Here is a 25,490-nt window from a genome sequence, read left to right on the forward strand (position 1 = left end):
GGATGTATAAATAATGTACATGAAAATACTCATTTATGTCTGTGCTCACAGAAAAGGGCTGTCTGTCCGCAATAGAAAATAGCTTAAATTGGCTTCTGCATTTTTCAACTGATTATTGGCTGTTTAAAAAGTTGCACAAAGACACATGATAAGCAACCTTAAAGAAATAGCTACCCCAATAATTAAACTTCTGTCATAATGTACTCACCTTGATGTCATTCCAAACCCATATGACTTTCTTCCTTAAAGCATGGTCACATTCACTTTTACACTTTGAAAATCCACGGGAAAAGAAGGCATGGGTGGATGTTGAGCACTTGTGAAACCAGCAAAAAAACAAATTGCCAAGCAACCTCTTTGTAATCCTGCACTTTATACTCTTGTTGTTAAAATAATAGCCTTGTCTATTGTGACTATTCAGTGTAGCTTTGTACAAAGCACCACCCACACAGAGGTTACTGCCAAACCAAGTAACTTCCTATTGGTCAACTTGGCAAATTCCCATCAATGTTCACCACACTTGAACTCAATGCGAAAATCACCAGGGGGAAATTCAGAAGTCTATTGCGTGAAATTCACGATTGTACGGATTCAAGTTGAAATGACTGTATTTCGGCCACTGAATTTTGCTGTGTGAATGTGACCGCACATTTATGTAGAAAACAAAGGAGAATTTTTGTATCAATATCCCAGTGCATCTTTTCAATACAATGGCAGTTGACATTGAGTCACTTTTAAGCTGAAAATGAGCCCAAAAGTATCCTAAAAGTAGTCCACATGGCTTGTGTTTCATATTTAAAGTCTTCTGAAGACATACAATCCATCTTCATCTTTTCTAGCAGTTTTGTGCATGCCTAGGTTAGCTGACAACTTAGTATGCTGCATGCTGTCATTCTGCTAGATAAGGGAAGGTGTGCGATATCATAGTATGGCATTCTAGTAACAACATTGCCACAACCTGAGGTTTAGATACTGTACCAAAGCTATTAATAGTTGTTTTGAGATGTTTTATTGATTTTTTTTTATTTTTTATTTTTTTTATAAATGATGGAATGACCCCAGGTCTTACAAAAATGGCCATTAAAAAGTAAAACACAGATAAACAGGCTGTGTGAAAATTTATATACTCCTGCCTCTATTTTTAGTGTTGGTGAAGCTGATCTTATTGGATTATTTCTCTTAAATGTGAAGGTGTACACTTTGTCCTCAGGCAGACGCCAGAGTTAAAAGAAAACAGGACGTCAGACACGCAGACAAACCGGAGACATGTGCTGCATTTTAAATAGCCTGGCAGCCTCCTCACCTGCTGATCTTCAAAGAGTTTGATGATGAATGAGTCCCATGAAAAAATATATTCTGGGTAAGAGAGTAGCGCACTGACCTATAGCACAACTCTTTGAGAAGGACATGATATTTATAATTTGACTTTGATCGGCGTAATTGTGGATGGATCGTATTTTTGTTGCAAATATATTAAAAGAGAGTGCTTCTTATAAAAGGTAGTTTCAGATTAACTCGTGAGAAAATAAGTTTACCTCAGGCAGGCAGAGTCTGTTTTGAACATATATATCCCAGTTATTCCATATTAGTGGGTCTGAATTATGCTTTCACAGCTCTTCCCCCCAGGAAGGGTGTATAAGGGCATTTAGGGCAGAGATTGAAAAATGTATTATTTTTATTTTTTTTGTTTCATTACAGCTGATAATGATTTTTTTTTATTTATCTGATAACCAGTATTTTTAATTATAGTTTTATTTCTGCTTTTTGACAGAGTAATGGATTATTAATAATCAGACTCAAATAATAAAAATATGCATTATAATATTTTATCAATTAATATATAATTAATAATAATTATGATTATATTATTTATTATATTACATTTACGCATTTCATGCAATTTGTTTTATTTAAAAGTTAATGCAAAACTGTTAAGCTTTTCTCACACTTAAAATTGAGGATGTTATGAACAAAGTTGAGTAATCTATGCAAACAATACATAACATAAATTATTTACTTTACCTGTGAACATTGTTTAGGCTTGATGAACGCACAGTGGTATAATGGAATTGTTAGGTGCAATTATTTTGAGAGCCTCAAATGCCTCCTGATATTAAAGAATCAATAAGCAATTAATTAGAAACAAATGTAAGTATTGGTAAAAAAAAAAAAAAATAAAAAATGTGGCCAGCCTAGGGCTTTGTATCACTAAAAATTAATGATATGATATGCATCACCACATAGGGGCCACGATACGATACGTATTGTGATACAGGTCCATTTTCAACTGAATTTCTTCTCAGCATAATGAACATTGTCATTGGTTTATTTTAAACTGTATAACAGTATAGGCAAAACCTTACAATTTGTTATCTAGGCCTACTTTTTCTATCATATATTGTGATATATCAGGTTTCTGTATGGCTTTAACCTGAAAGCAATGTAATTGTCAAATGGAATTGAAATATGTTTTTTGAAAAATATATATATTTTCTACTGAAAAATAAATACAAAATAAATATAAATAAAAAAACCCTGGGATGGCAATCTGCCTCCTCATTTCAAAGTCCACCACACCGCCCTGCTGTTCTTATACAGTATTCAAATTAGTAGTATAAATATTTTATAATAATCATAACATGAAGCTGTATATAGTACATTTAATTGAACTCATATAGCCCATATTAAGCCACATTCACTAATATACAGAAAGCAGACTATGGGCAGTGCAATTTATGTTGCAAAAAACAAACAAACATATTAGCCTGCATTTATTGTGTTTTCTTAATATAGTTAGTATAACTCACCCTTGCATTTGAAATCTGCGATGCCTCCACAGCAGATATTTGCCATTTCCCACACCTCGGTTGAGAGTAAAGTACAAAAAATACTTTGGTTTTGATGCAAACGCTTGTCGTCTGCACACAGTCGAACACTCTTCATTACAAGGTATACTCCAACTGATTGTATGCACATTCTGTACACAGGCATTTGGCGCATGCTCGCTTTCAGTGCTATTAGTTACTGGACTATTTCTCTTGACCAGTTTATACCTATAAAGATGTCTTTATATTCCATCAGACTCAATTTATCCAAATGCAGGTATCTCATACAGGTATTGCGTTCTTGATGTGCACATCTACTGTTGTTGTTTCCACCTTTGTCTCCTGTTGTTTTGATTGGGAGATGTTCCTGGACTGGGAGATGTTCCAGGCCACCTCTGATGATGACATCGAGGTCTACATTGATACCATAACTTGTTTAATCAGGAAGTGTATAGATGATGTATAGGATCTATCCTAACAAGAAACCTGGGATTAATAGCGATGTTCGTGGGGCACTTAATGTGCTGACCTCTGCTTTTAATTCTGGGAACGCGGAGGAGCATAAACAAGACAGTTATGCCCTCCGCAAAACTATATGTGCAGCCAAATGCCAGTACAGGGACAAGATTGAAGACAGTTCAACACCACCGACTCTAGAAGCATGTGGCAGTAAAATAATATCATCGTGGACTTCAGAGGGAATAAAAACTCAGCCGTGAACACTGCTGCCTCTCTCCTGGATGAGCTTTTTATGCTCATTTTGAGGGAAACAACGCCGCCCTAGTGGAGAAAGCTCCCATGGCCATAGCTACAGATGTTAGTTCACTCTCCATCTCTGCAGTGGATGTAACCCGATCCTTCCGACAGGTGAATCTCCGTAAAGCTGCTGGTCCATACGGCATTCCGGGCCGTGTCACCAGAGCATGCGTAAACCAACTGGCTGGTGTTTTTACAGACATTTTCAACCTTTCCCTCTCCTTGTTTGTGGTCCCCACATGCTTTAAAATGTCCACCATTGTGCCTGTACCATAGCAATCCAAAATCACTTGCTTAAATGACTGGCGTCCTGTTGCTCTAACCCACATCATCAGCAAATACTTTGAGAGACTAATCAGAGACCACATCTGTTCTGTGCTGCCTGCCTCACTGGACTCACTGGAGTTTGCATACTGCAACAACCGCTCCACTGATGATGCCTTTGCATCGACACAACACACTGCTCTCTCCCACCTGGAAAAAAGGAACACATGTGAGAATGCTGTTTGTAGACTACAGCTTAGCATTCAACACCATAGTGCCCTCCGAGCTTGGATGTGAAACTCTGGACTCTTGGCTTAAACAGCTCGCTGTGCAGCTCGATCCGTCCATACCGGCTGCACCACATTTCGCTGTTTTTTCAGTGTCTAACAGGACCGGCACATTTTTAGACACAGTGTCAAGCTAAAAAGAACTTCAGGTCTCAAAAATGTATGTCGAGACACCTGCATTCTGTTTCATTAAAACGCAGCATCTAGATCGCGCTGCGTCTAGATTGCACTGTGTCTAGATTGTTTATAGCACAGGTGTCACAAAGATTTAATGTTCTGAACAAGTTCAGGTTGCGAAGATGTGACTGTTACAATGTTTATCATTATTCCAGATTGTTTCACAGATGCTTTAGTGTGCTGAGGGGCTGCCGTGCCTTGTATGTCTACTGTTACAATACTGTAACAAATGTTACGATGCTAACATAAATACAGCATTTTGCTACTGACAGGATGAATTTAAAATTATGATTTAAAATAAATGTTATGTTATTTTTTAAGCAAAAATGTTCAAATGGAGCTCTGTCTTGGTCTATTGCTTGGGGCCTCAGAAATCGTAAACTCACCCATGTAAACCGCAAATTCAGAGTACAGGCAGTTAGAAAAATCAGGCCACACGTACAGTACTTGAGCACTTTGCGGATAACAAAATATTCGTAACACGTTCTATACGCAGACACCTTTCTTTCGCATCTGACCAGAGTATACTTTGGGCTTCATCCTGACATATTTAGGTTGAAGGTTTTTCAATTTCAGTACTTCACTTTAGTTTTGCAGGATTTGTTTATAGCGTGAGTCAGGTCTAACTCCTGAATGCAGGGGTTTGGCAAAACACAACCATATTTTAGATTTAAAGTTTTCTGCTGGTGATGATACAAGAGTCTCTCATCTATTTTAAATGTGGTGGTCAACTATTGCTCAAGTGATAAATCAGACAATTTTGATAGACGGGGCTACCCTCAAACTTTCAAAGTGCTGCCGAATCGATACGGAAGCAGCTACATAGATTTGTGCATTGGCAACTTGACAGCAGTTAACTTTTGGAGCTTGAGGTATAATTATATCAGAACACTGTAGATCCAGATTGCTTATTGTAGGGCCACATTGTGAAATTATAGTAAATTTGGCCCATATAGCTCTGGAGAAATTTAGGCTAATGCACCTCATACACATAGACACACAAGCTACCGATAGCAGAAGAGCAACATGAGCTCAGTCTAGCATATTGTTTATATTTTAACCGCCAGCGTATATAACATCAGCAAACTGCAGTGAAGCGCTTGACTAGGCACTGTTTTGTTAGCCACTTGGAGAGGTGGTTAGCTGTTGCTCACAATATTTACTTTTTAGATCTATTCTCTGACAGAATGAAGTGCAATCTCCTGCCCAGATGTAATATTGATAAAGGCTGTGGCCTCCCCCTTGTCCTGCCAGCCCTGAGATCGGAATCCAAAACTCTGAACACTGAATGAAGATTTGTGCCAAGGGTAGGAGACAGAAATGTGTTTATGGATGGGCAAAACTGATGTAGCAAACAGGTTTATGTGTGTGTGGGCTGTATTTCTTGATATCATAGCCTACTGAATTTATTAGAACCTGAATTTAGCCTCATAGATGGCAGTCACTCATGACCTGAGAGTGGGAGTGTTAATTGTATGTTAGCTGTGGTATGCTAATGTTAATTGTAGCGTATCAACAGAACGCTTACAGTGCAGCCATGGGCTTTGCACACAGGTCGTCAATATCAGTAGGCTGCAGAATATTTTAAAATCTCATTACAGCTGTATTTGAAATAAGATGAATTTGAAATAGTCAACTTTTACCATTTTACTACTTATAGGCCTAAATAACCTTTCAGTTATACTTAAAGGAATATTGACAGCATTTGTGGCATAATGTTGATTCCAACAAAATTTTGTTTCGACTTGTCCCTCCTTTTCTTTAAAAATATCAAAAATAAGGCACTTAATGGAAGCGAATGTTGCCACCATTAGATTGATAAAATTACTTACTAATATTTTCTGTGTAAAGTTATATCCAGTTGTACAACTTTGTTGCATTATGACATAACACTGTAGACTGTAGAACCCTAAAACGGCAGTAAAAATTATTTAAACTTTATAGCTCAAATAATACACACATTTTAACAGAACAATTCATGTGTGTTTTTATTTAATTATAAGCTTCACATTTCTGCTTTCAGACCCTCCAAAAATTGGTCCCATTCACTTCTATTGAGATTTTAAGTGAGATTTTCTTTTTCTTTTTTAAAGAAATGGAGGGACAAGTCTAAATATTTTTTTGTGGCAATCAATGTTATGCCACAAATGCTGTCGATTGAGCTTAACTTCCATTGATCCACAGAATATTACCTAAATGATTAATTATATTCAGATATACTCAGAAGAACAGACATTGTTCATGTATTGAAGATAACATAGTTACATTTCCTGAGAGATTTGCTTTTAGTACTGCCTATGAGGTACAGAATATTTATGCAAAGCCAGGGTCAATAAGGCAATGTAACTGCTTAGATTGCATTGTTGTTGCTGCAGTAATTTGTTAATGTTAAAAAAAATAAAATAAAAAAATAATAAAACGAGAATTACAAACTTTATATAATGCTTTCTAGATTAGCGCAAACAATTATAGAGTAACCCATTTGAGTCCTTTCTGTTCTAAAGTTGAATTGTGTGTGTGTGCACACACCTGTGTGTTTGCATGCCATTTCAAATTAAAACACAGAGGAAGTCAATTTTTAAATTAGCTCATTGCCATAATGAGCAAATAACACAAATGTCTTGTGTTGTTTTCCTAAGTTTTTCAAATAATGAATTCATCACTTTTATTGCCCTGCATGAACCATTACTTTTAAATTCTGTACCATGAAGAAAGGCTACCATTTATGCTAATGGAAAGAAGTCTTTGATGTGGTTTGGCAGAAGTGACAAGTGGAGTAAAAATGTGTGCTGAGACAAGAGGATTCATTTTTGCATGCAGAAAAACACAAAGGGATTTTAGGAATGTGAAGTGTTATTGAAGTATTGGTTTGTATAAGCCTAATAATGCCACAACATGCCCACAGCAGCATTTTGACCCTTGGGATTTTTTGAAACACTGTGGATTAACATTGTTCAGAAAGATGCTGAGGTTTAACATTGATATGAATTGTCCTTGTTTATCTCTTCCATAGTGAGACCCTGCCATATTTACATTTACTTTTATTCTCTTGACTTGTGTTATAGAGGGCAACACCAGCATTCAATGTAAATTTAGCACTTACATTTTTAAGTATGCAATCAAAGCAGTTCACTTCATTTATTCAGAAATATATTTTTACAGTTGTATAAAGTTTTGTTGCACTCCCCTTGTCCTTTCAAAATTATACCCGGACCCTATTGTAGAACAGCATTATTGAAATTACTGAATGGGCAAACAATTCAGATGAGCAGAAATGTTCTGTCTGCTTCACAGTAACACCTCGCTGTACGTAAAAACCACTGGGTGGATTACTGTCCATATGAAGCTGACCAGTCCATGATCACATCTGCACTGCAGGATCGTGTATCTTTTCAAGTGTGTGATTTTTTCCTTACGCTGGTTCCCACCTTCAGTGGTGCCATTTTCTCCTGCTCACCCACAACCAATTAATATTTCATAGTCATGACAGCACAGGCACAGATTCAAATGGCCCAGAGAAGCAAGCTGCTTAAATCCCACTCCACTCCACTTTAAAATCTATACCAATTAAGTTCAAGGCTCTTAATTTTTTGATGCTTTTTCTTTCTTCTACCCCACTGTCCCAGAAGTCTTCATTAAGGAACTGAGAGAACACATTCAGAATAGAAATGGTGTCATTTGCCATCAGACAATATTTGTGGCAAGAGGGAGAACTCTCCCTGCTTCCATACACTTGGCAGAATCCTTCATTCTGCTCACCGTCTGTAATCCAGAAGATTGCTGGCACTCCAGGTAAGGTTTTTGGGCTGCAAGACAGTAGGGTGCTGTCTCTGCATATAAATCAAGTCCCATCTTTTAGTGTTCACACATGAGCTCATTTTCACTTTTAGTTTCTACCTGCTGGTCAATATTCCTTCAATAGCATCTCTCTCTATATTGTGACATAATGTGGTGAGTAATTATTCCATAGAGCACGATGGGGAGGCTGTGGAAATGTCCTGGTCTTGTACACTCATGAAATATACCAAATGGTCTTTTACCACTGTGACTGTGGTAGTGATCATTGTGTTAAGCAAATTACATTCTCATCAACCTGTGCATTAGGCCATTGATTTTCAATTCCAGAAATGGGGACCCACAGCACTGCACATTTTGGATGCCTGGGAAAGCCAGCATACCCCCATTTTCTCATTGGTCATTTGACAGTTTATCAATACTGTCGTTCCACCTGGTATTAAGATGCATTTCAGGTGATCAGATCACATGTGTTCAGCCCTAAATACAGATCTAAATGGGGTCTAAAATGTTTTATGATCGGATCACAAAAACCACATACAAATTTGGTCAAACACACATATGACCACATTGCATTTGAGGTGTAAATGCTAATCTGTCCTGTATGCGTCCCGGCAGCAATGAAGTGCCACCCCTCACCTGTCAATTAAACAAGTGCACTAAAACAAAGTTTAAACTTTGCTGGCTTTAAAAAGGAAATAACTGGCCGATACATACAAAATCACGAATGCAGTATCATGCAGTAACACACTGACATAGTGATTGATGTGTCATAATAGAGAGAACCTCCCCTCCAAATCCAAACACAAGTGGTCACAGGAGATGCAGGACAAGACCTAAACTAGTGAACACGTGGTGGATGAGGGTGAAAACAATGGAAGCGAACAATAGTGACAGGTGTGCAGGCTTATAAAGTGGAGGCAGTATTGTGATTGGATGAGATGCCTGATTGAATGAAAGCATAAGGATCCAGAGTCTTCCTGCTAGAACTACTGTACTGCTTACGCTTCCATTTCTATCAGAAAAGACTCTGGATGATTGGAATTATTTAAAATGTAAAGAAACGTATAATATATGCGGTCAGCTCTGTGTCAGCCTCAGACTGAGCGGGCAGACGTGAAGTTGGCAGACCAGTCGAGTCCTCGGCGTCCGACATCGCCAGTAATCTCTCTGATAAAAAAATCTCTACAGTGCAATGATGCCGAAAAGACAAATTTCCCAACTATCACACTGGGAACTGTAGGAGATAAGGCAGGGCGGCGGCCACTTATGACTGGACAGATTGGATGGCAGCTGCTGGGAACAGTATGAGATCAGGCAGGGTGGTGGCCACTTGGGACTGGACAGACTGGAAATCGGCCAATGGACAGGGGTTAGCAGAATGGGCGGTAGCAGCTGGACAGGGGTAAAGCTGGAATTGGGCGGCCGCTGGGCACTGAATGGTGGCTGGTGTCTGATGGGTGCTGGCCACTGGACTGAGTAAACGATTGGTTGACGGCTGCTGTGGACTGGACAGGATCATCGATGGACACAGAGTACTGGACAGACTTGTCATCAGCCACAGGAACTGGACAGACTCAATGACCAAAGGGAATTGGACCCTCTTGGCGATGGTCACAGGGAACAGGACAGGCTTTTCAATGGCCTCAGGGAACTGGACAGACTCGATGACCACAGGAAACAGGTCTGGCTCGTCAATGGCCTCGCAACACACCAAACAATAACACACCGGCTCATTGATTTCATTTTCTGGCTCATTAAAAAAATAAACATTTCTATTGACTGCTAGTCATGACATTGAAACTACAGTAAATGTGATGAGTGGATTTGTTAGAGAAAGCACTAAAATAAGCACTTTATAGCTCAGACAAATAACATTTAATTTTCCCAACATACAGATGTTAGGTTAAAATGTACATGAAAGTACAAGGGAAAATGTGTATTTCAGGTGCTGTGACAAGTTTTTAAACATCTTAATCACCTTTATCTAAATCAGCAAATAAACTATTTTCTTAGTGTGGACGCTAGTGCGAATCGACTTAATGCCCAATAGTTCGTAAAGTTCGCGAAGTGTTTGTGACATAAAAGTAGTTCCTTGGTCGGTGAGAATTTCTTTCGGAACCCCCACCCGGGAGAATATCTTGAAGAGTGCCCCTGCAACACTACATGCTGAGATGTTGCTCAGAGGCACTGCTTCCGGATATCGCGTTGCGTAATCCACCAGGACTAACACAAAGCGATGTCCGCGTGCCGTCCGCGAGAGGAGTGTTCGAGGACCACGCGACGGTACTCAGAGAACCGGTGAGTGAGCTTTTTCTCTCTCTCCTCTCTCTCTCTCTTTCGCACCGTGTTGGCCTTTTCCCTCGCCTATTTTTTTGTTGTTGTTTTCTTCCCCTCCTGTCTCCTCCCAGGGCGAGGAAGGCGGGGATGACCACGCGGGATGCAAGATACACCCTACCCCAGGGATGGGGGGGGGGGGGTGTACGTCATGTCAGTGGCACCCCGGCCTGAGATAATGCCGGGAGGAGTGTGGAGCGGAGGGGGGGCGGGGCCGGGTCAGAATATCGCGTGCCTCATCAGGCCGATAATACGCAATAAACTGTTAAGCATTAATATGAGTGTAGTAATGTTTACGTTAACATTTTATCTGTTATTTTTTATTTATTTGTGTAATATTGTGTGCTTTTCTCTGTAGAGTGAAATTTTTGTTCCTACTTAGAAATATAAATTATTTGATATCACGAGAAAAAGGCACCACGGACAGCAGTAAAGGGTGAAAAAAAAAGTATCAAAAACTATCAGGGGTGCAACATGCAGTATTTTCACAAAGTTTAATTGCATAAGTGACATTTAAATGTATATACATATATTTACGTTTAGCAGGAAATTAATATGCAGTGCAAAAGATAGTTTCTCCAGGGATGCTTGTGTGTCAGATGCTGGAAATGTCCCAGCCCTTACTAAAACGGAAAATATGATTGGTTGGCAATTATCGAATTGCTTCTGAAATGAACATTCTGATTGGTGGATCAGCTTAGTCCATCTTGCCAGTGCTCCCCAGTGCATCTCCGTGCGTGTTTAGAGAGAATCTCTGTAAAAAAAAAAGTATTATAATAAAACACGGTGCTGCGGCATTAGATTGAAAAAGTTCCAGGTCAAATGCTTCTTGTCTTGGCGGCCACATGTATCATCACTTTTTTCAGGCGGGCATATGCAAAATCCGAAAACTGATAGGAGGGCATACAACATATATATAAATGCCCTAGACTACACACCAGAAACTGTTTCTCTGATTTTCTATCATTACCTCTACAAGGCGCTGATCCCTCTTGTTTGAACAAGTCTTGTGACAGCACAAGCTCTTCTCTGCTTGTGTTTTTCAGCATTTATGAATGTTAAGATGAGTGGAAGAAGAAACAGTTCCCATCCTGCACAAGTATTTGCTAATATAGCTTAATCAATTTTATTTCACTTTGAAGCTTATGATAATTGATCGTGGTAACCAAATAATAAAACCCCTAGTTAAAAAAATTAAGAAATTATTGAGAATCAATATTTTTGTGTGAGGATCGATATTTTCGATACAACTTCAGTATCGGAAGTATCGATACTTCTAGGATCGATCTGCCCTTCCCTACCTTATAGAGTATTATGAAAGTTCACTCTTTAATGGGGTCTGCATTTATAAAGATGCCCTTCTGCCCCTGTGTAGTTCCTGGATGCGGTAGAGTGCTCTGCACCCCTGACGTATGTCTGGGCAGCGATCACACCGAGGCAGCGTATGTGGAAGGCTCATGTTCTTACTGCGAGACTATGACCATGGCAACGTTGCGGTTGTGGCTTTCCTTCCTCAGAAGGAACGCTTCTGGCCAGCATGCCCAGTCTGAGGCTGACGCCTAGATGTCTGACATGCTTGCCAGGGCCGCCGTCAGCGTGGGGCTGGACTGGAACCCTCCGTCCTCCCAACAGCCTTCGCGGCTGGATGATTGGTTCCTCGGGTCTGCGCCCGCTCACAGCTGCACCCCCCCCCCACCCTCGGTTCCTTTCATCCCGGAAGTGCACGATGAGCTGACGAGTTCGTGGAGGACAACCTTCTCCACCCGTCACTGTGCCTTTCGCTCATCCACTCTCACTACCCTCGATGGCGGAGCGGCACAGGGTACAAGGCAGTCCCCCAGGTGGACAGAGCGGGTTGCGATCCACCTGTGCCCCGAGAATGCAACCACATGGCGGTGTCGCCCTGTGCTCCCTTCCAAGGCCTGTAGGATGACATCTTCACTGACCTCCAAAGCCTACAGTGCCACCAGACAGTCCGCTTCCACCCTGCATGCCATGACCCTCCTGCAAGTCCACCAGGCCAAGGCTCTTAAAAATCTGCACTTGGGTAATCCTGATCCCGACGTGCTGCAGGAACTGTGCTCAGCGACCGACCTTGCCCTCAGGGCCACGAAGGTCACAGCACGGTCACTCGGGCAGGCGATGGTCACTCTCGTGGTTCAGGAACGTCATCTGTGGCTGAACATGGTCGAGATGCGCAAAGTGGACAAAACACACTTCCTCGACGCACCTGTATCCCAGTTCGGCCTTTTTGGCGACACCGTCGAGGACTTCGCCCAGCAGTTCTCAGCGGTGAAAAAGCAGACGGAGGCCATATTCCACATCATGCCCAGCCGCACCTCCAGCGCGGGCCGTGTCCTGTCTGCCCTCTGAGGGTGTCCTCCTGTGGCACCTAAGAAACATACAGCTCCGCCTCAACCCGGACCCAGCTCTCACCCCCAGCATCGAGCACCTCCGCAGGAGGCGCACGCCCCCATCTCACGAACCCCTTCGAGGACTCAGCAGGCTCCCAAGACTCCGTCCCCTGGTGGATTGTCAGGAGGAGAATTTTCAGTTAAGTTTATTTACTTTGCCGCACCCCCTTTTGTCTCTGGGTCATCGCAAATGCGTTCTCATGGCAGTCTGCCACCTCAACAATCCCGGCACATTGGACGCAGACCTCTTGTCCCCTGGCCGGCCAGTTCTGACGAGTCTAGAGGATGCCTCTGCAGGACCTCCTCCTTAGTCACTAACCCGCTCCCCGCCGGGTGTGCAGAGCAAGGTAAGTGCTTCGAGTCTTCTCTCAGTACCAGTGCCTCCCGACGTGTTATTACCTGCTCCCCCCCACCGCAAAGCCACACCCAGTACGTCAAAAGCGCTCGTTCCTCTAGTGTCCCTCGCGCGGAGTCTGGACGCATGGCTTTCGCTGTCCATCCTGTCGCACTGGTTTACCAGGACCATCCGACTCGGCTACGCGATTCAATTCGCCTGGCTCCCGCCTCGTTTCGTACGTGCCGAAAAAGCCAGCGCTTTACGGGCAGAGATCACGACTCTGCTTCTCAAGGATGCAATAGAGCCTGTCCCTCCAGCCGAGATGAAGAAGGGTTTCTACAGCCCTTACTTCATCGTACCCAAGAAACCGGGCTTTGTACATATGAAACTGCTTCAGCACTGGCTTCAGACTCGAGGCCCGAGATGGGCTTGGTGCCGCTGCACATTCCGTGTGGTAATCACCTCCTCCTGGGGTCAGACTTTCAAAATTTGGAAAGACCTCTGTTGTCTGTGGACCGGAGTCCCCTTACAGCAGGTGTCCAGACATGTTGTGGTCATCACAGATGCCTCTCAACATGATTAGGGCACCGTGTGCAACAGGCATGCTGCCGCTGGCTCCTGGACAGGGCCCCGGCTGCGTTGGCACATCAACTGCCAAGAGTTGCTTGCAGTATTCCTTGCCCTGCATAGGTTTCTCCTGCTGATTCGGGGCAAGCATCTTGATCCGTTCAGACAACACCATGACGGTAGCGTACATTAACCGCCAAGGTGGCGTGCGCTCTCGTCATATGTCACAACTCGCACACCATCTCCTCCTTTGGTCACTGCTTGCCACTCATATCCCTGGCAACCGCAACATGATGGCGGACGAGCTGTCGCGACAGGTTTCACCCAGCGGAGAGTGGAGGCTCCGATTGTGATTTGGGGCCGATTAGGCATGGCACAGGTGGATGTCTTTGCCTCCCAGGACAACATTCACTGCCCGCTCTGGTACTCCCTGACAGAAGCCCCTCTCGGGACAGATGCATTGGCACACAGCTGGCCCCGGGGGCTGCGCAAGTATTGGCAAATTCCATTGAGGAAGGACCTTCTTTATCAGGTTTAAAGAAGGTTCCTACGACCCCCTTCAGGGACCAAGTCGTGAACCTAAAAGCAAGCTGCCCCGGGAGGAGGCAGACCCAGCCTTCTCGTTGCTGTGTCCGGTACGTGCATTGCGTATCTATTTGGAACACACGCAGAGCTCTAGATTTTCTGAGCAGCTCTTTGTCTGCTTCGGTGATGGCAGAAAGGGAATGCAGTCTCAAAATTGAGGCTGCCCGCTGGGTCGTCGACACCATTTCCTTGGCCTTCCAGACTCAGGCCATGCCCGCCCCCTTGCGGTTTCGAGCACACTCGACGAGAAGTGTAGCATCCTCGTGGGCAATGGCCAACGGCACCTCCCTAGCAGACATCTGCAGAGCAGCGGGCTGGGTAACACCCAATACCTTTGCAAGATTTTACAATCTCAGGGTTGAGTCGATCTCGTCCCACGTTTTGTCAGGTCCTAGCCGGTAGAACTCGATAATGCGGAACAGCCGACCGGGCTAGTGCATGGCATTTTTGAATGGGACCCCTTGTGTCACTTCATTCCACACAACGTCGAGTGAGTGACAGAAGGGGTACTTCACGTTTACTGTTGTAGCCTCCATTCCCTGAGGGAGGGAACGAGACGTTGTGTCCCTTCTGCCATGGCACTAGACCTACCACTGTAATCGCCCATTCCTTATTCTCGGCTCCTAAGTGCAAAAACCTGACTGACAGACACATGCCGCTTCCCTTTATACCCGTATGTCCGGGGGCGGGACATGCAAATTCTGTCTGCCAATTTCTCATTGGCCTTTTCTCAAGTTCAGAGGTACACGAGGCTCCCAAGGAAGACCACATGTGTCACTTCATTCAACACAACGTCTCGTTCTCTCCCTCAGGGAACGGAGGTTACAATAGTAACCGTGACTGTTTGTTTCTAAAAATAATCAATCGTTTGGGTTCAGAAGAACTTTATTTGTCGACTGGAGTCATGTGGATTATTTTGATCCACCCTAAATATGAATTTTTGACTGTCAAAAAAATAGTGCATATTCACTTTCATTTTTTAAAGGAGGAGGCCTGAAAAATCTTAAATTCTGTTTTGATGAAGACAGAAATTCAGATACATCTTGGATGGCCTGAGGGTGAGTAAATTATTAGCACATTTTCATTTTTGGGTGAGCTATTCTTTTAACATTCAGTTAATTGACTGATCTTTGAAACATTGACAAATTATTCCAAATTTTGTCTGTCATTTTGACAAATAAAAAGAAACAATTATTTTTTTCACCTAGTGCATCAGTTTTTACTTCACTCTTTGTTGCTCACATTCCCGCAGTACATGTGCCCTGTTTATTCAATGGTATTAATATGCGTATTAGATGCATATTAACAGGCACCATCATCATTTACACCTAATATTGTGCGTCTCTTTTGTGCTTAGAATTTTTGCCTAGATTCTGAGTAGAGGGTATATGATTTCATGACTGCATACATCAATCATTACTTCAGTGTTAATGTATCATAATAAAGCACAAACTGCATAATAACAAAAAGAAAACACAAAAAAGCAGAGCATCAGCATCATTTCAGCCAATTATGCATGCATTAAGTGTAAGTGCAAACATCATGTTTAGAGCAGAATTGTCCATGATTTTAGGGGAGTAACTGTGTTATCTGAGCTTTACAGATGTGCTTCTCATGTTACACATTATGTTCACATCAGGGTCTATGAAGTTCAGTGAATATGGGCATGTGTGTATTCGCTTGAACTGGCAAAGCTTTTTTTCTTAAATTTTATCCTCTATGGCGGCTGTGGCTCAGGTGGTAGAGCGGGTTGGCCACTAATCGTAGGGTCGGCGGCTCAATTCCCGGCCCACATGACTCCACATGCCAAAGTGTCCTTGTGCAAGACCCCCCAAGTTACTCCCAATGGCAGGCTGCCTTTCATGGCAGCTCTGCATTCTTTGTTGTGTGCATATGAATGGGTGAATGAGTCACATTGTATAGCATTTTGAAAACTGATAAGGTAAAAAAAAGCGCTATATAATTACAGACCATTTACCAATCCATGTGGCGGAGGACAAGCCTCAGCTGCCTCCCTTCTGAGACAGTCAATCCATGCATTTTATCACGTAGCTCGCTGTGCATGACACCGCAGAGACTCGCAGCATGTGAAGGCTCATGCTATTCTCCACGATCCACGCAAAACTTACCACGTGCCCCATTGAGAGCTAGAACCAATTAATCGAGACCACGAGGAGGTTACCCCATGTGAGCATCCGTGCCAATTTGGTGGCACGGATGGAGACCTGGTTGGAGTCCTGGCTGGAGTCAAGAGTTTGAATCCAGGGTGTGCTGAGTGACTCCAGCCAGGTCTCCTAAGCAACCAAATTGGCCTGCTGGGTGGTAGTCAGCGTCAATACTCGCTGAGCTACATAGGCCCCCCTTTAACCAGCAAAGTTTAAAAAAACTTGTTTTAGCGCAGTGGTTGATTGACTATCATAAAAGCCTATTTACTGTCATATGTGTGCCATTATAGTAGATGTTATGCCTCTCAATGCTCTTGTACTTATAAAATAAAAACAATTATGACTGATAAAAATATAACATGACATAAATTTTACAGAGAGTGACGAATAAAGTTATTTTTTGGGCAGCCTCTGAATATGATGCCACACAAACATCCATAACAATTTTATCTCAGCACAAAACACCACTAAGACGTGCACATCCACATCAAAATGCTCACGTGACCATGAAAGTAAACCACTAATAGACAAATCGTCAAAGTGTGCACATATTATCTCACTGAAATGAACAGCATAACAAAACTTAGCAGCCATTGATATCCAATACAAACCAATTCATCAACAACACAACACCTCAACGCAGTGGCGTACAATTCAATGAAATTATGTACGGTGTTTAATTAATCCAACCAACAGCACATTAGAAAAAAATTTGCTTTTAAAACTTACCAATGAAGTTCACTATATAAGGGTGTGTGTATGTGTGTGTTAAATGAACTGTATTAATGTCCATTAAGTAAACTACATAATAAAACAAAACATTACAAATTGAATACGCATACACATTAAAACATCCCCTACGTTGTTCAAATCAGAAATGCATGGGATTAGATCCACCACGTCATTGAGCTACAGTCTGCAGCGGAATACTTGCCTAATGTAGAGACACAGCTGCTCATGAAGGCTGATGAGTGAGAATGATGTTGGAGTGGAGTGGCATGAAATGAGAAATTGATATCTTCATATTGGCATAAGACATTTCATAATGCAAAAAACAACCACCCCTGCCTCCTATCTCCGTCAGGATATGACGGTTCCGAGTACTACAACTTCGGACTGTCAGACGGGGCCTACGCCAAAGAGAGATAAATAAATGTAATCTTCAATTTCACTCAAGTCTGCGAGTCTTCCTGATAGAAATGTAAGCGCAGCGTAGTTCTAGCGGCAAGACTAGCAGCTATACATCATCGCACCATTAGCTGGGTAATTCCCAGCCAATCACATGTAAGCCATTGCTTTATAAGTCTGCTCACAATCTATCACTTTGCTGTTTCTGTGTGCTAACGCAACAACCTTCACCACCCCACCACCACCAGCTGAGTCCCGTGCTGCACGGGGGTAGGCTCCTTGCTCCTGCCTCCTATTTCAGGCAGGATATGACGGTTCCGAGTACTACAACTTCGGACCGCCAGACTATGCCAAAGAGAGACATTACTTTTCTGTTTTATATTCATCAAATAAATGTAATCTTCAATTCACTCAAGTCTGTGAGTCTTCCTGATAGAACTGCACTTCTGACCATCTATCTTGCAGTTATGTCATGATCCTTCTCTGTCTGCCCTTCTGTCTTTGACGGTTGTTTGTCTGTGTGAGTTTGTGTTATGACTACACTAGCTTAGTCTAGTGTTTAAGTTTGCCATGTGCTCTCCCAACTCCGCCCCTCATTCCCTCTGGCCTCACCGATAGTAGTTTAGTCATTGTTATGTTGATTGTCTTCACCTGTTCCCTCTTGTGCCTTACCTGTAAACATTGTGCTCCTTTTTCTTTTTTGTTTGTCAGATCATTTTGTTCCCATGTCTGTTGACCAGTGTTCATGTGTTATCCCACTGTCTGGTTAGTTATCATGATTATCAGTTATTCAGTTATTTATCTGGTTTGTTCTGTTTGTTTTCTTACAAGTTTTCTCCCACATGAGTTTTGTTTCATGTTTGTTTTTTTATTTTGTTTAAAGAAATTATTTGTTTAACTCATTCCTGCAGATTGTATTGTATCATATTAAGACAGTAGTGTATGACACCACACAGTTTTATAAAGATTTTAAAAGAATGTTTCCTAAGTGTTTTTGATATATATGCCTTTGCTATCAATAGCAGTCTGCCTCTACCATCTTTACTTTTATTTAAGCCATATGTATAACAGCAACATTGGTCCACCACATTTCTTCTGGACCGCACTGCTTGATTGAGAACGCTAACAGTGAAGTCCTTCTACTCTGTACAAACAGTAACTGTGGTTGTTTGTAATTGGAAATCTTGGAAATAAAATAGGCTACCAGATTGACAAAAAAAAAAAAAAAAAAACTAAACTAAACTTTATTAATTTCACCTTAAGTAGTAGCAAATGCACAATTTAAAGGGATAATTCACCCACCAAAAAAAATTAAAAATTTAATCCTATCATAATATACTCATGTCATTACAAACCCTAATAACTTTCTTTTTTAAATGGAAAACAACCCAAGCCATGGCGAACTAGCTTCTCTCACAGTGCTCATAAACATGCAATGGACATCAGGTTTATCACTGAAAAATGACTTTCCACCAAAACCTATCATATGCCTTCTGAAGATCTTGTTATATGATGATCGAGTCACATGGACAACTTTTATGCTACTTGTGGCTCATTTTTAAGCTTTAAATTGAGGCACTATCCACTGCCATTGTATTAAAAAGTCTGTCATTTTTATTAATTAAAACATCTCCTTTTGTGTTTAGCCTAAGAAAGAAAGTCATAATGTACATTTCAAATTACACAAGGGTGAGAAAATCATAACTGAATTTAGATTTTTGGGTGAAATAGTCCTTTAAACCTTGTGCACTGTTCATTTTAGACTCACAATTGTATTATTTGTGGTTAAATTAGACCGAAAACAATACAAGTTTAAAAATAAAAAAATAATAAATTATGAAAGAAATGTAATAACGCTAATTTATTAAAGGTAAAAATCACTAAAGTTCTGCATTTTTGGGGGGATTTTATGCTATTTATATCTTATCTAAATTTAAATTGATCAATTACACCATTTATATGTTCATGCAAATAAGAAAAATTGTGTCCTTTCACTACTGTACAAACCTACACATCTATAGGTTGAAACATGAAGAAAATATGAGAATGTGTCATGTATTGGGTGCAAATGTATCTGGTGCAAAAAACAAAAAAACAATTACATGATTTGAAGATCATGTCATGACAAAAATAACCAGTAGATGGCTGCACTAATTAATTCCTAATTTTATTAATATGAATCTGTGTGTATGCATTGTGTATGTGGTATGGTGTCACCCATTCATTTATGTGTGTGTTCTGCATTTTGGCTTACTGACAAACCTGAATGAAAATAAGAAATTTCTCCATGTTATAGTCTCGCCAATTAATTTCTTATGGTCAGTCAAATTTGACCATGAAACAACACAATTATCATATGTTTTTTGTCACACAGCCTAAAGTCATTGAATACAGAACAATTTTTGTGTGTGTGTGTGTGTTTAGATGCCAAATGTAGGAGAAGTTACCAAGCCTTGAGCCACGTTTTATTAAAGAAATACAATTAATTTTGGTAAAAAATGACCAAACAGTGCACATGGTTTAAGGCCTAGTTGAGCACCATGTATTGAGATTTCTGTGTCTTTTATGGTAATAGGAAGAGAGACTTATCTTCCAAACCTAGCTACCATTTACCTACCTGACATATAGTCTCCAGTTAAAACCTGTCTCTCTCACTTACAGTCTTCCCTGTCAGAGCTCAGCAAAATACCACTGTGGTGCCAGGGGTAACCGTATTTCATTCAGCTCCCTGAGAGAGAAACTGGGCCATGTTTGCTGCTAGATGTTTTACAACAAAGCCTATTATATATATTTCTGAGAGGCTCAGAGTGTGCATACATGCTTGTGGGTGAGTAACTCTGTATGAATGATGTTCTAAAAGAGGCGATACAAGTTATGCAAGACACTCAAGCCTATTACTGTGAGCCTGTCAGACTGTGTAGGAGACAATGAATGCTTCAATCTGCGTTGCTTGAAAATATAAATTTAATGAAGGTCATTTGAAAGCTGGTGCCAGTGAGAAAGCTTTGATAAATGGAGCAGCAGAGAGTTTTTAGCCATGTCAGGCAAGAGGACACAGCAACCATAAGTCTGTATTACACACTCACCTAAGAGAGACAGCAACAAATCAACCATGCATTCGTAAGAAGAGCTGGGAAATATAACACCATTTAGAAAGTTAGACAGTGGAACATGGGCGATGTAGGTGGGCAGAGGACACAAATCATCTGAGGTGGTGGTTTTTCTCAGTGATTTGCAGAGGATTTGTATTGCTGTGGTGTGCCATTGCTTGAGAGCTATGAAAATCAGCATATTTTAGCCCAGAGCCAGGTGGAGTTAGAGAAACTGAGAGCAATCATGTAAAAAATGTAGCACCAGTAGATGTCCTCAGCACACTAAGAAAATCAACAATAAAGATGTAGTAGTTTCAAACTAAATATTTTGAGGACCCTCTCTTTGTGCAGTCCTGTTTTGACTTCTATATTCAAGCAAAACTGTCACTAAGGGACATTTTTTATGTCATCCCTGATAATGTAGCACGGTGCTGTGGAAGTTTGTGCTTGGACTGTTTTTTACTTTAGTGCAGAGAAAATTAACCTGAACTTTTTTTGTGTGTTTGCTTTAAATTTTTGAATCTTTCAGACCACCTGCATGTGTCTGCTAAACCCAATCAATATACTGCTTGGGAAGTGAAGGGGGCCAGATGGGATATTTTGGTTCCTTTGATGGCAAAAAAATTTAAGTTAGAATACAGGATCGATAGAGGATCAGGTGATGCTTGCTCTGATCTTCCCGGGTTCGTTTATGACATCCATTGAGAAAACCCTCAGTCCTGCTGGGTTTAATCTTTTCTGTGAGTACAGGTTCATGTGAGGGTAATAGAGAAAGTTATTCCTTCAGTGCAGGGTAAAAAGATACAATATTCCTAAGAGCAGCACTCCCTATATTTGATTTAGGTTACAGAATAATATGATTTGTATTTCACAACTTTGTAATAGGTTTAGTGGGATACTCTTTTAGTGGGATACATTTCTGTTTTCCACTGCAGCATATATTCCCCAATGGAAGAATAATAGTTAATAGGGATAGAGTAATAGGGAAAAAGCATGTTGATAGTTTTACTCATGTGGCTACCACATCAATAACAGATTTAGTAACAATTATAATTGCAGGTAGGTTTGTCTACTGCAAGTTCACCCCTCCACAATTTTGGAAAGTAATCATAATTTTTCAAGAGTTTATTGAGAGGTTATAATGCCTGGAGAGAGCTATCTGCTAGCATTCTTATTAATCTCAATGGTTTCTTGGCTGGCGCATAATACTTATTGAAAACTCAGTTCTGTGAACATGTAATGTGACTGACCATGTCTCAAAGGCACATGATAGGGAAACATTTAAGTCAATTTCATGCTTATATGAGTCTTCCAAAAATAATCTGTCACTAGTAAAACATACTACAATACCCTTACATAAATAACTGCAGTTTTATATATGTAGTACTAGTGTTGTAAATTGGATGCAGTATTGCTGCTGTAACGCAGACTCAGGTTGATTGGGATCCATGAGCAGTCTTTTATTTAGAGACAGGGTTAAGGTCAACAAACAGGCAAGGTTCAGATATGGGGCAGACTGGAGTGTTAGAGGCAATCGAGTTCGTGGTCTCTGGTTCGATCCCCTCAGCCACCACCATTGTGTCCTTGAGCAAGGCACTTAACTCCAGGTTGCTCCGGGGGGGATTGTCCCTGCAATAAAGTGCACTGTAAGTCGCTTTGGATAAAAGCGCCTGCTAAATGCATAAAATGTAAATGTAAATGCTTTTGCTAATTTAAAAAAAAAAATGTTGCTAGCCAGCTAAGAGTCATCATCAAATGATATTCAAATGATTTTCATCTTTTCTTTGAGACAGCACAAAAAAGAAAGGTAAGCTGACTGAAACATACAATGCATACACAGTGGTAGTTTTGTACTGTGTGAACATAAAAAAAGAAAGAAAAGATAATTTATAAAAAATTGTAAAAACAAATATCTCTAGAAATTCATTAGTTTATTGTTCTTTTGAGAGATAAAGGCTATTCCATGCATTACTGTCTTTAAAGAAGAAATCACTTCTAACCCGGATAGAGAGATAAGTGGATGGTTCAGATGCTCAACAACAAGAAGACAAGTACATCAGTAGTTTGAGAAACAGACCCCTCACAGCTCCTAACCTGGGAGCTTCAATATAGTCTACAGTGAAGAGAAGACACGTTGATGTTGGCATTTTAGACAGACTTTCGAAGACAAAGCCACATCTGAAACTGGAAAAGAAAACAAAAAGTGTAGAATGTGCAAAAGTACTTAAAATATTGAATGATAAATAATTAGAAATGTTGAGCTTGATTGGAAAATTTGTGAGAAGTTCCCTTCAAGCTAATTACATCTTTGGGCATCCACATTGAATAGAAAATATAATTTTCTTTCACACACACACACACACACAAACACAAACACAAACACAAACACAAATGAAAAACTATTATTTCTAAACTTTTGAAGGGTATTGTATGTTTCTTGGAAAAATGAAATATATTGTAAAAATATGCGGTTACATTTGTATACTGGTTTACTTTCGTCATTGGGGAAACATGCTTTTGCCATTATAATGGTGCAGTCACAGCACCTCTCATCAGGGGAGAAAGAGTTGCTATCCAGCCAATTCCTGACCCCACTGAATGGACTAAATGAAAGCACAAGTGGTAAGCAGTAATCCTATATGGCTAGCGCCTATTTGCCTATGTCTGCCATTTCAATTCAAGTCAGTTAGGACTACTGGGTGAACACATAATTAATATTCATGAGCAAAGCTTATAGGTTTTATATTGTTCCCTCCACACTTTTTAGATCGTTCTTCTTGCACAACTGCAGAAAACAATTTAAAACTTTCAAATAGCCTAAAAGTGCATCAACATGACTAATGTGAATTTCATGAACAAAATGTCAAGATTTTATGCCATAGATTTAAAATGGCGCTGAGAAGATAAGCTTCAAATGAGGGAAATATTGTAAACACTGAAGCTTTTCTTTAGAATTTCTCTTTCTCAATTAAATTGTCAGCTATTTGTGCAATCATGTTTTGAGGCCAAGTTGTAACCATGCTAATTGCATTTTCTCTTGTTTTTAGCTATCATGGAAGAAATGTAATAAGCAATCCATTACTTGGACTTGATTTGCTTTCCATTAAATTCTTGCATTCATAAATGATTTAAATACATTGATTAATTTCTGATGCATGATACAAAGAAGAGGTATGAGTACACTATGTTACGACCCTCGCTGCTGCATTGCACTGTTTATAATGAAGGGTGGAGCACACAGTTTTAGATTTCACCAGTAACAATCCCTAGTGGGAGTCCACTATATGATCATCTCAGTGAGACAAGGTCAGAGGACTTCTTTATCTTATTATTGTTCATCTCCCTCTGGATGTTTCAGCCCGGAAGAATAAGCAGGAAACCTCTCTTCCATACTTATAAAGTACCTTAACTGCAATGCCCCCTTCTGTGCTCTAACTCGATTGAACATACAGAAGAAAGTGGTATAATTTGTCTTCTGCTTAAAGGCAATGACTCCGTGGACAAGGATGGCCGAGTTAGAGCCAGTGAAACTGCACTCCTCACAAGTTTTGTCATATAGGTCACTCCACAGTGTGCTGCTTTTAAAATATTAATAATAATGTTCACTGGTCATGTTTAAATTTCAGAGGGGATACTGTATATACTTTCATTATGGAACATTTGTGCATCAGGCTCTGTGTTCGCATAATACACAGTGTGTCTTAAATGTAGAAGGCAGAACCTCTTAATAAAGCATTTGGGATTTCCCAAACCATGAAGTAGAGCATTAGTAGCAAGTAAGTAATAATTATCTCTATGGCACATTTCCCAAAAGCATCGTTATCTACTGTAAAGGGCTTAAAAACAGTCATAAATTAAAAAGAGCCGCAACCAATTTTATTAGGGACATAGTACACAAAAAAAACAATATTGATCATTACAAAGCCAATGAACCTGCACTATATGAGCAGTGGTCGCCTGTGCAGTTTAAGTCTAGGCCTTCAGTGCGATTCATGCCATTAAGAAAACACAGCTCACAATGAATAAGACACCCTATAACTATTATACATTATGTGGCAGTCAACAAACAATACCAACTGACATTTTCTAATACATAGTCTAATACTAAGAAAAAGCTCTAATAATATTTGCGATTTAAATGTTCATTGCAATAAATATTTGCAATAAATAAATATTTATTTTACACGGTTACTTTTCAAAACTTGACACTGAATGCTCCAGCAGCCTAAATTACACTTAGAAAACTCCTGTTGTTGCTATAACAATGCAAAAACACTTATCAATTTGCTTGAAGTAAAAATCAGCCCTCCTTTACTATTTAATTAATCAATTGCACGATCAAGATCTTGCGCTCTTCGCTTTCAAAATACGTACATTACTTCAAGCGTGATTGCATCGCTCAAGGCCTACTCAAGGCCAGCTAGAAGGCCTGGACTGGGACATATCCTAAAGACCACAAATAAATCAGTCTGATTGGCTGATGAATCTGACAATCTGACTTTAGATGCCTATTCACTGCAGTGTTGAGGGATTCTGTGGAAATTCTGAAGGCCTGATGGGGTGGAGCTCAGACTCACACGCTGCTTCAGCAAAATAATTGCAGTTAAGATATGATGAAAGATTAAATTGATAATGAAATTAATTTAATATGTGGCCTTGCAATAGTTTCCTGTTCCTCTTCGTCTTCTTCCTCAATGGCTGGTTCAAATCTTCTCCAGTAGCCTAGTCTGTTGCATGGCAGTCCCATTTTGCATGTTGAAT

This window comes from Xyrauchen texanus, chromosome 33 (assembly GCF_025860055.1).
Source record: "Xyrauchen texanus isolate HMW12.3.18 chromosome 33, RBS_HiC_50CHRs, whole genome shotgun sequence".
Lineage (NCBI taxonomy): Eukaryota > Metazoa > Chordata > Actinopteri > Cypriniformes > Catostomidae > Xyrauchen > Xyrauchen texanus.